Below are 12,414 nucleotides of genomic sequence, written 5' to 3'. Positions count from 1 at the left end.
GACGAGCTGCTCAGTGTGGGACTGGAATGATTCAAATCTAATAAACAGCCCAGGATCCTGAGCCAGATTCTCCAGATCCAAATCAGCGCAAAAGCGCCTTAAAGAGAGTCTTGTCTCCCTCTCCTGGGACCTGGTTAGTCAGATCTCCAGACAAGCACAGAGCTAACCGCTCCACTCAGGGCATTAACACTCTGCTCTCTGCGGGACTAGGGCTAATATCGATTCACATACTCCAACAGGACAATTTACACTCAGCACATGAGTATGTGCCTGTCAGCTGTGGCTCAGTCCCTAGCACCCTCGCCTTTGAATCAGAGGGTTGTGGGTTTATGTCCCACTCCCGGACACCAAGAACTGTGATTGTACTCGAAAGAGTTGCAATCTGTGACTGTTGATAACTCGAAAGAGTTTCCATTTGGCCTCAATACCTCTCATCTCAGGAGAAAGACCTCAGTTCTGGCCTCCTCCCCACCCCACCAACCCCTTTAGATCTCATTCAGGGAGCTGGACACATACTTATGGGCATCTGATGAGTTCATGTTGGGCTTTACATGATACCCTGGGCATCTCAGTCAGGGCCTCTCACCTGAGTTCATCGTGCTAGCCTTACCTTGTTGGATGCCAGTCAATGCTACCCACGGGCAAGAAACGATGAGCACCCAAGGGTGGGAGGGTGTTGCTGGTGTGACAACCCACCGCCAGGTGAGGTTCCCTTAAGTTGTAGATCCAGACGAGACCCCCTCAATTTGTCACCGTCTGGCTGGGGCACACCCAAATTGTAATGCCCCGGGTGAGGATGGGTGAACTGGCTCCCTTTATCGTCTTTATTCAACCCCCACATTGGTGACAAGATTTAATCGAGAAAAAAGGATCCCTTTCGCAGATACCTTTTACCCAGGCCCAATCATTCTGGTTTTGAAGGATCAGACTTTCTTGAGTTAAAGGTAAGAGTAAGTTTATTAACTGCCAAAGGCAAGAAAGGATAACACACATGCATATACAATCTTACAGGTTAAAAGTAAGAATTTAGCTTGAAGTAAGTGAATATATATATTTTTAAAAAGGTATACTGAACAGTCCTTGACTCATGGGGAGTAGGTGATTGTGTATTGTGGCCGTAGCGATTCGAGATTCCAGTGGAATTGACTTTGGTAGGCGAATGGTCAGTTTCGAGGTTCCATTAGAGTTGACTCCGGCAGGTGAATAGCCAGTTTCGAGGTTCCAGCATTTTTTTTTTGCAAAAATATACTTTATTCATAAAATATCTTCAACCACATTCCAAACCATTTCAAAAACACCATTACAAAGGTACAATCAGGTTCAACTTTTACAACGTGTATCACCAGGTGCATCAGTACAAACAACATTACAATCATTTGCAGACATTCATTTTGAGCTGTACAGCCCGAGGGGATTAAAAAGTTCCCAGCCCCTCGGTGCACTGTGGCAGAAAGGTCTTAGACAGCGACCCTTCCCCATTGCGCCTTTGCGGCGGCTGCCCCAAGCTTTAGTGCGTCCCTCAGCATGTAGTCCTGGACCTTGGAATGTGCCAGTCTGCAACACTTGGTCGGGGACAACTCTTTGTGCTGGAAGACCAACAAGTTTCGGGCAGACCAAAGAGCATCTTTCACCGAGTTGATGATCCTCCAGCTGCAGTTGATGTTTGTTTCGTGTGTGTCCCTGGGAACAGCCCGTAGAGCACAGAGTCCTGTGTCACAGAACTGCTCGGGATGACCCTCGACAGAAACCACTGCATCTCTCTCCAGACCTTCTTTGCAAAGGCACATTCCACAAGGAGGTGAACAATGGTCTCTTCACCACCACAGCTACCTCGAGGGCAACGTGCAGAGGGGGTGAGACTCCTGGCGTGTTGGAAGGATCTGACGGGGAGGGCCTTTCTCACCACCAGCCAAGCTACGTCTTGGTGCTTGTTGGAAAGTTCTGGCGATGAGGCATTCTGCCAAATGACTTTGACAGTCTGCTCGGGGAACCATCCCACCAGATCCACCCTCTCCTTTTCCCTCAGGGCCTCTAAGACGTTACGTGCCGACCACTGCCTGATGGACTTGTGGTCAAAGGTGTTTCTCTGCATAAATTTTTCCACCAGGGACAGGTGGTACGGCACGGTCCAACTACTTGGAGCGTTCCGCGGCAGCGTGGCCAGACCCATCCTTCGCAACACCGGGGACAGGTAGAACCTCAGCACATAGTGACACTTGGTGTTTGCATACTGAGGGTCTACACACCACTTGATGCAGCCACACACAAAGGTGGCCATCAGTATGAGGGCGAAGTTGGGCACGTTTTTTCCCCCTTTATCTAGAGGCTTGTACATCGCGTCCCTGCGGACACGATCCATTTTCGACCTCCAGATAAAGCGGAAGATGGCTCGAGTGATCGCCATCGCGCAGGAGTCTGGAATGGGCCAGACCTGCGCCACGTACAGCAACAGCGAGAGTGCCTCACACCTGATGACCAGGTTCTTACCTGCAATGGAGAGGGAGCGTCGCTCCCACATGCCCAGTTTCCTTTTCACCATAGACACTCGCTCCTTCCAGTTTCTAACGCATGCTCTGGTCCCTCTGAACCATATCCTCAGCACCTTCAGGCCGTCAGCCCTGAGGGTGAAGGGGACAAAGGATCGGTCAGCCCAGTTCCCAAAGAACATGGCCTCGCTCTTCCCACGATTTACCTTGGCTCCGAGGCCAGTTCGAGCTGGTCGCAGATGTGGATCAGTCTGCGCACCGACAGCGGATCTGAGCAGAAGACGGCGACATCATCCATGTACAGGGAGGCGTTGATCTGAGTGCCTCCACTGCCTGGGATCGTCACTCCTCTTATGCCCGGATCCTTCCTGATGGACTCAGCAAAGGGTTCTATGCAACATACAAACAGGACAGGCGAGAGAGGACAGCCCTGCCTGACTCCAGATTTAATAGGAAAGCTTTCTGATTCCCACCCATTGATTGAGACTGCGCTACTGATGTTAGTGTAGAGCAGTTGGATCCAATTTCGAATTCCCTCCCCAAACCCCATTTTGGAGAGCACATCCACCATGTAGGTGTGCGATATTCTGTCAAAGGCCTTCTCCTGATCCAAGCTGATGAGGCAGGTATCCACACCCCTGTCCTGCACATAGGCAATCGTATCCCTGAGCAGCGCGAGGCTGTCAGAGATCTTCCTGCCCGGCACAGTGCAGGTCTGGTCAGGGTGAATCACCAATTCTGGAGCGGATTTGACCCGATTGGTGATGACCTTGAACAGAATCTTATAGTCCACATTCAACAGTGAAATGGGTCGCCAATTTCTAATTTCCTCCCTTTCCCCCTTGTGCTTGTAGATGAGGATGGTGATGCCTTTCCTCATGGATTCTGACATGCTGCCAGCCAGGAGCATACTCTCGTACACTTCTAGCACGTCTGGGCTGATCCAGTCCCACAGAGCCGAATACAACTCCGCCGGCAAGCCGTCGCTTCCGGGAGTTTTACTCTTCTCGAAGGACTCAAGGGCCTTAGTCAGTTCGTCAGGAGTTAGCGGTTTTTCCAGGCTCTCCCATGTACTGTCGTCTAAGACCTCCGTGATAGAGGACAGGAAGGACTGGGAGTCTGTGCTGTCTGTGGGCTTCACGTCATACAATCCGGCATAAAATGATTTGCTGATCCTCAAAATGTCGGACTGCGATGACTTTACTGAGTCGTCTTCTTCCTTCAGGCTGCTGATCACAGAGCTCTCTCTGTGTACCTTTTGGAAGAAGAAACGTGAGCACGTCTCATCCTGCTCCACGGAGCGGACTCTGGAATGGAAGATGATCTTGGAGGCCTCCGAGGCAAAGAGCGAGGCTTGCTGGCTCTCCACCTCTTGGAGTTCCTCCTTGACATCGACCCCCATCGACTGCAGCCGGAGCAGATTCTGCATGTTTTTCTGGAGTCGAGACATTTCCCTCTGTTCCTTTCTAGCTTTCTGGGTGCCTTTGAGGATGAAAAACCTCTTGATGTTTCCCTTGATCGCTTCCCACCAGTGTGTCAGGGACTCAAAGAGGGGTTTCACGGTTCTCCAACCTTTGTAATCCCTCTTGAGCTCCTCAATGTTCTCTGGGGTCAGCAGTTGCACGTTTAGCTCTGGTCCTCTGGTCCTTCTCTAAGTGGCAGTCAGCCAGTAGGAGGCAGTGGTCAGAGAAGAACACCGGCTTGACGTCGGTGGATCTGACTGCGAATGCACGGGACACAAACAGGAAGTCTATCCTGGAACGGATGGACCCGTCTGGCCGTGACCAGGTGTATCTATGCTGCGCTCCGTCTGCAGGGTTGCTGAAGACGTCGTGCAGCTTGGCATCCTTAACTGTTTCCATCAGGGATCTGGACGTAGCGTCCAATCTGCTGCCGGCCCTGCTGGATCGTCCAGCCGCATCGATGATGCAGTTGAAGTCACCGCCCAGAATGACTGGCCTGGAGGTCGCCAGCAGCAGTGGGAGCTGCTGAAATACCACCAGCTGCTCGGCCCCTTGTGACGGGGCGTACATGTTAATTAACCGGAGTGGAGCGTTCTTGTACATTACGTCTGCTACGAGGAGGCGCCCGCCCACCACCTCCTTAACCTTGGAGACGGTGGAGTTGCCTCCCCGCAGCAGAATACCCAGGCCAGAGGAACGAGAGTCGTTTCCGCCCGACCAGATCGATGGCCCGTGGGACCACCATCGTGACCATTGCCTGTAGGAGCTGAGGTGCGGTATCCTGCAGAAACAACAGGTCAGCTTTGACCTTGGCAAGGTAGTCCAAGGTCGCAACACATCGCGTAGTAGATTTAATGCTACGCACATTTATGGATACAATCTTTAAACGCATTTTAAAGCATTTATTCTCCTACCAAACCTGTTATCTCTGAGAGTCCCAGACCTTTAGTCTGCTCCTTCATACCCGTAGTGAGCTCAAATTCCTTCACTTTGGACGGGCTAAGGAAATCCTCATTGGCAGTGTTCTGCTTGGGTGGCATATCGGGGGCCGTGCAGAGAGCGGGGTTTGAGATGACCTTCGCTGGAGAAGCTTCTCCAAACCTCACCCCCTCTGGGGCGTTGCTGCTCCCGGCTTCCCGGAGCTGGGGTGCGCTGAGCGCCTCACTGCTCCCAGATTCCTGGGGCTGTGGTGCACTGGCCTCTTCGGGTTGTAGGCAAAGTTGGGGTGCGCTGGTCTCCTCATTGTCTCCAATGTTCTGGAGCTCGGGTGTCTCGTCCTCCAACTCCCTAGAGCTTTGCTGCTTTTTCTGTCGGTGCTGCCCAGGCACTTCTTCGTCCGAAGAGCTGCTGCCTTTGTCATCCATGTCGGATGGGAGACGCCTCTTGCCACTTGTCTGGGAAATGGCTTGGTTCCTTCTTAGCCCCTTCTTCCTTTTGGCTCTCTTCACCGTCTGCCACTCCCCCTGCTGCTTTCGAGGTTCCAGTAGTGTTGACTTTGGTAGAGAGGGAGAGAGATTGGGATATCTGCAAAATGTCGATATGCAGGGGTAGTGTGTGTGGCTGTTACTTCTGAGTCAAACTTCCTGCACTTGCTCCCTCAGAATACCCCACAGACACCGGGGCAGGTTTTCAACTCACTTTTAACCCCTCCTTTGTATATTCTAAGTGGGAAGCGAATTCACAAATCTGTCTAGGCGTGGATTTCTTAATGAGATGATAGTTATCTCCCATTGTCTCTGCCAGAGGGAGCAATTAGTTTCTGGATGTCTTTAGAAGTATCTTGTCTGGCAACAGGGTGGGATTCCATTACCCCTTAGGGAGTCACCTTGCAGGATTCCAGCCAGTGGCTTGTGTGCATTTTTAAAAACTCAGGTCTTATTTTTAAAGTCCAATATTTCCAGATGCAATTCAGTACTTTTTCCTTCATTATCATGACACTGGTAACATACTGAGGTCCCCTTTTCACGTGATTTGCATTCTTGTATTTGGAGGAATATCACTGGAATGAAGGCCACTCTCTGTTAATGGAAGTGGCACTGGATATGGACTCAACTCTCCTGCACTGCACCAACACTACATTAGATTGTCCCAGTGTTCTCTACTCCTACATAAGGGAGTGGGGGGTGGTGTGGGGGGGATATGAGGAAGAGCAATTTTACGCAGTTGAAACTTGCTGCCTTAGGGGGTGGTGGAAGAGGAGTCAGTGATTTCAAAAGGAAATTGGATGGGCACTTAAGAGAAATAAACTTGCAGCATGTTATGGCACAACCAATGGTAAATGCTGAGTTGTTCAAATCCCAGAGGGAAACTTGAACAACTGCCACAGCTATTTTTGCAATTTGTATGTTTCGAGATACAGGCTATGAATTCAGTAGTAATAAGACCACCGAACCTTATAGGTTTTTACAAAACTAGATTAAACATTTATTAATAAGAGAAATGATTTTACATACATCTACAAATTACTACTATAATAACTTCTAACCCCCCTAATTAATCTGCTTCACAGTTACACCTCTGTTAAGGCAACTGTAAGACACACAGATTTTAAATGACCCAGGCAAAGAAACATGATACCCTGAACAATCCAATTCAAAGTGAATTTTCTTAACTTCCGTTTGTTGTAGACAGAAGCTTGAGGTGTAGATGCTGAAGGCTTTTCACACTTGTTAGATTTTAAAAATGCCTGCCTTCACACATAGCCTTCTCTCCTTTATATATATTTCCCCCTTTGAAAGCAAATTCCCATTGTTTCACTATGTCTTTGGACTTTACCTCCATGATCATAAAAAATTACCACAGTACCAATCTTACCAGTAATCTTTTGGAAAGATAAACACACTGACTGAGATTTTCCGGCCCTGTTGCAGGCAGGATCCACTGTGGGTGAGGCGGTGCCCCAGCCAGAAGTCCATTGACTTGCGGCGGGATTGGAAGATCGCAGGGGCAGGTGGGTGCAGAAAATCCCACTGACTGTTTCTTAACTTCTGCTGGTTAGGTGTAATATTTCACTCCCTCCTTTAAATTCAAACTAGTCTAGTTTATTTAAAAATGCAAACATCCTTTTACACCTGCCTTTAATCCAATTAAGTCTCACACACGCACACAGGCACATATAGACACAGATACCACTATTTTACAATAAATCCCAATAACATGATTATATCTTCCTGACATCCACCTCCTTATTGAAAAATGAACTGTCATAATTTAAAAAGACAGCTTCATTTTTATTAACCCATCTTATACTATCTCCTCTACTCATTTACATACTTACACTATTACATTAGCAGCTGCATGCATTAACATAACTATATATACACAAATCCTTCACATCAACAGAAATCATTTCAGTTCAGTGTCCAGGTTTTAAATGTCCAATTTTTCCTTTAAGCTTTAACTCTTGATAATGCATCTGCAATCAGATTGTCTTGTCCTGCTGCATGTATAACCTGTAGATTAAATGGTTGCAGTAATAAACTCCATCTGAATAGCCTTGCACTTCTGTCTCAAAATTTGTCCAGAAACTTTAAAGGATTGTGGTCTCTATAAACAATTGTTTCTGATGAATTGTTTGCAATATAAATCTCAAAATGCTGCAATGCTAACACCAAACCTAAAATCTCTTTTTCGATCATTGAATATCTCCTCTGTTGTACAGTCAATTTCCATGAAAAATACCCTAGCAGTTTTTCAATTCCAGCGTCATCTTCTTCCAACAGTATGGCCCCAATGCCTATATCACTTACGTCAATGGCCAACTTAAATTGCTTGGTGTAATTGGGTAGTGCCAAAGCTGGTGTTGTTGTTTATACAGTTTTCAAACTGTCAAATGACTTCTGACACTCGAGTCCCCATTGAAACTTTTTGTTCTTTTTTAATAGTTCAGTAAATGGGGCAATCACACTGCTAAAAATTGGTACAAATTACCGATAAAACCCACTCATGTCCAGAAATCTCAAAACTTCTCATTTTGTTGTAGACATGGGGAAATCCACAATAGCCTTGGCTTTCACATCTCCTGGAGCCACCTTACCATGTCCAATGGTATGGCCTAGATATGTAACTTGCGCTTTTGAAAAATCACTTTTAGCCAAGTTCACCACCAAATTAGCTTCTTGTTATCGAGTAAATAATGCTTTCAGATGTTGTAAATGCTCCTCCCACATGAATGAAAACTGTCAAGTCATCAGTATAAACAGCACAACTGCTCAGACCTGCAATTACTTTGTTTGTCAGTCTTTGAAATGTTGCAGGTGCATTTTTTATACCAAATGGCATGAGTTTAAACTGATATAGTCCATCTGGCATCACAAAAGCTGATATCTCCTTTGCACTCTCTGATAACGGTACTTGCCAATATCCTTTTGCCAAATTGTCAATCTTTGATAAATTTTGATTTTCCCACTTTCTCAATACAATCTTCCAACCGTGGTATATGATATGAATCCGCTTTTGTCACCACATTCACCTTTTGATAGTCCACACACAATCTTTGTGTTCCATCTGGTTTCGGTACCAGCACAATAGGTGAACTCCAGTTACTGCAGCTAGACTCAATGATATAACTTTGAAGCACGAATTCAATTTCTTTCCATACTTGTGATAATTTAGCCTGATTTAATCTATAAGGATGTCGCCTTAGCAAAGATGAAACTTCTACAGACACATCATGTATAGCTAAATTTGTCCTCTCCAACATATTTCCACAAATATCTTTGTGTGACCACAATAGTTGCTCCAAATCACTTTGATACTTGTCTGGAAGGTAACTCAATATTTCATTTAAATTTTCAAGTACCCCTTCATTATCCAATTTGATTAAAGGAAAATCAATTTAAGAATCCTGCATTTCTACTTCTTTCTCATTATCTACCACCATTAACACCTCCCTTTGGTCCTCTTCCCTGTCAACGAACTTAAGCATATTTACATGACACACTCTCTGCTTCTTTCTTCTATCTGGAGTATTTATTAAATAATTCACTTCACTCAGCTTCTTTTCAGTCATGTAAGGCTCACTAAATCTTGCCTTTAATGAGTCACCCAGTTCTAGTAACAGAACTAGCACTTTCTGCCCAGCAACAAAACTACGAGCTGTAGCTTTCCTGTCCGCTTTCATTTTCATCACTTGCTGTGATATCTTTAAATGTTCCCCAGCTAACTCACATGCTCTGTCCAATCTCTCTCTGAAGTTTGATACATAAACCAGGAGAGTAGTTTCTGAATTTTGACCCGCCAATTTTTCATGCATCAATTTCAGTGGTCCTCTCGCCTCATGACCACAAGCTAGTTCAAAAGGACTGAAACCATTTGATGCATTAGGAGCATCCCTGATAGCAAATAACAAGAATGGAATTCCCCTATCTCAATCCTGTGAATAATCCTGACCTTCATCATAGTTTTTAGAGTTTGATGCCATCTTTCCAAAGCCCCTTATAACTCAGGACAAGAAGCTGTTGACTTCAACTGTTTTATTCCTAAATTGTTCATTACTTCCTTAAACAGCAATGACATGAAATTTGAACCCTGATCTGACTGCAGTTCTTTAGGTAAACCGTATCTTGTAAAAAATGTAGTTGACTCTTCTACAATTTTGTTTGTTGTAAAATTTCTCAAAGGAATTGCTTCAGGAAACCTGACAGACACATCCATTATTGTTAGTAAGCACTGATTTCCACTTTTAGTCTGTGGGAGGGGTCCTACACAATCAATCATGACCCCAGTAAAATGCTCTTCAAATGTTGGAATTGGAATTAAAGGTGCTGGCTTAATCACTGCTTGTGGTTTCCCTATCACCTGACATGTATGACATGTTCTACAGAATTTGACTACATCCCTATGCAATCCAGGCCAAAAGAGAAATGTTTTTGTATCTTTGCCTGTGTCTTTTTAATTCATAAATGTCTCCCCATTTTTGAATGTCACTTCTACCCTCAAGCATCTTCCTTTTTATTCTGAGAAAAAACTTCCTGGAAATTTCCACCTACTCCTTCTCTCCCCTGACTACCCACCTTCCCACTTTCTATCCTTTTCTGATTTAAAAGGGTGATGAAAAGAAGGTTTAGCTCCGTGAACTTACTCATAATCATCAGCTATCTCTGCTGCTTGTCTTACCATTTGAACCCTGTGTTCCTCCACATAAGTCCTCATTACCAAAAGAATTGAATCTTTAAATTCTTCCAAAAGAGTTACTTCTCTAAGAGCTGCATATGTTGTTTCTATCTTTAATGCCCATGTCTACCGGACAACATTACTTTGGCCAGAATTTTTCACATGGCAGGCAGGCTCGGCGGGAGCGGAGCCAATCGCAACTCGTGATCTGCTCCACGCCGTCATTTTACATGGACGGGCCAAGTTTTCGCATTTCTGTTTCTTTTTGAAATAACCTTTTTCTGCTGCCTCTAGTTCCAGTTTTTTCATCTCCAATTTTTTTTCCTTTTAGTTTGCCTCCAATTCAAGTTTTCTCAGTTCCTTTGCTTGTTCAAATTCAAGCCTCTTCATTTCTAACTGAAGTCTCACTACCTCCAGCTGTGACTCACGAGTGTCAGGTATCACTTTCAACTTTAAATGTTGTGCTGTACCTTCAATTATATCTGCTTTCTTCACCCCTGCAGGTAACCCCAATTGTAATTTATCCACCAATTCCATTAACTTAACTTTAGTTACCTTTTGTAAACCAGCCAAAAAGTTATAACTTCATCTTCCAGTCAAGTCTGAGCAGCTGCCAAAGCCATTTTGCAGTCTCACCACTTAAGGAATTTCAAATATATCCCACAAAGAGCCCCCAGCTATGTTATGGCACAGCCGATGGTACATGCTGAGTTGTTCAAATCCCAAAGGGAAACTTGAGACAACTGCCACAACTATTTTTGCAATTTGTATGTTTTGAGATGTGGGCTTTGAATTCAGTAGTAATAAGACCACCAAGTCTTATAGGTTTTTACAAAACTCGATTAAACATTTATGAAGAGAAATTATTTTAAGCACATACATATGTCTACAAATTACTACTTTAATAACTTCTAAATCCCCTCAGAAACTCTTCTTCTTATCGTGTCCACGGAGAGTCTATATATGGCCCAGCCAGAACTGGACACATTTTTGCGCCTTGTTGTTGAATTTGGCAAGATCTGCAACAGTGCAGGGTTCCTCTAGCGATAGGCATTGCAGGAGATGTTGCATAGTCTGTGGCTCAGTTCCACATTCACAAGTTGTCGGGCAGGTTGTATATCCCCATTTGCTTAGTGACACCTTTGAACAACCAACACCAGTCCTAAGTCTGTTAAGGCACTTCCAGGTTGCCCAGTTGCAATTATCTCCTGGGGGAAGGCTTTCATCCGGTAGAATTTCCGTCGCTGGGGGTTGTTCGAGACTGGCGAGCCGGTCTTTCCACAAGGTAATGCGGGCTTCATATGGGGTTGATTGTAATGGAACACTGTTTATGAGTCTAACTGACTCTCAGTTACACCTCCATTAAGGTAACAGTAAAACACAGATTTTAAAAGACCCAGGCAAAGAAACATGATACTCTGAACAATCCAATTCAAAGTGAATTTTCTTAACTTCCGTTTGTTGTAGACAGCAGCTTGAGATGTAGATGCTGAAGGCTTTTGTTAGATCTTAAAAATGCCTGCCTTTACACACAGCCTTCTCTCCTGTATACATATTTTCCCCTTTAAATGCAAATTCCCATTGTTTCACTATGTCTTTGGACTTTACCTCCCTGATCATAAAATTTATCAATTTTACCAGTAATTTTTAGGGAAAATAAACACTGTTTCTTAACTTCTGCTGGTTAGGTATAATATTTCACTCCCTCTTTTGAATTCAAGCTCGTCTAGTTTATTTAAAAATGCAAATGTTCTTTTACACCTTACATTCTAAACTTCCCCCATGTTTACCTACTTAACATTTCAAACCTAGCTTATCGTCTAATACATCAAAGCCTTCAGACCAGCTGCCTCTAATCCAATTAAGTCTCACCCACAGACACAAAGGCACATATAGACACAGATACCACTATTTTACAATAAATTCCAATAACATTATATCTGCCTGGCAAAGGACTACAGGAATAGAGCAGAGGGAATTGATCTAATTGGATTGCTCTACAGAGAACCGTCATGGACTCAGTGGGCGAAATGGCTTCCTTCTAATGACTCTGAGTCTAACACCGGGCTATTTAGCCCTTTGAGCTAGTTCCACTATTTAATTAGATCATGGACGGTTTATATATCAACTCCTTTACTGGCCTTTGTGCCATGTCCCTCATAAACAATCTATTTCACACTTAAATTTCAATTGACCCCCGCCCACCCACCCTACCATATCCACTGCCTTTGGGCAGAGAAAGATCCTGATTTCCAATACCCTTTTGCATGAAGAAGTACTTCCTAATTTAATTCCTAAATTTTCTGAGTCAGGGTAATTTGGTTCCCCAGGACAGGAGATGGTACTTTCCA

This window comes from Cetorhinus maximus, chromosome 19, assembly GCF_964194155.1.
Source record: "Cetorhinus maximus chromosome 19, sCetMax3.hap1.1, whole genome shotgun sequence".
NCBI classification, from domain to species: Eukaryota; Metazoa; Chordata; class Chondrichthyes; order Lamniformes; family Cetorhinidae; genus Cetorhinus; species Cetorhinus maximus.
The sequence above is the reverse complement of the archived record's forward strand: the minus strand, read 5'-3'. Positions refer to the sequence as shown.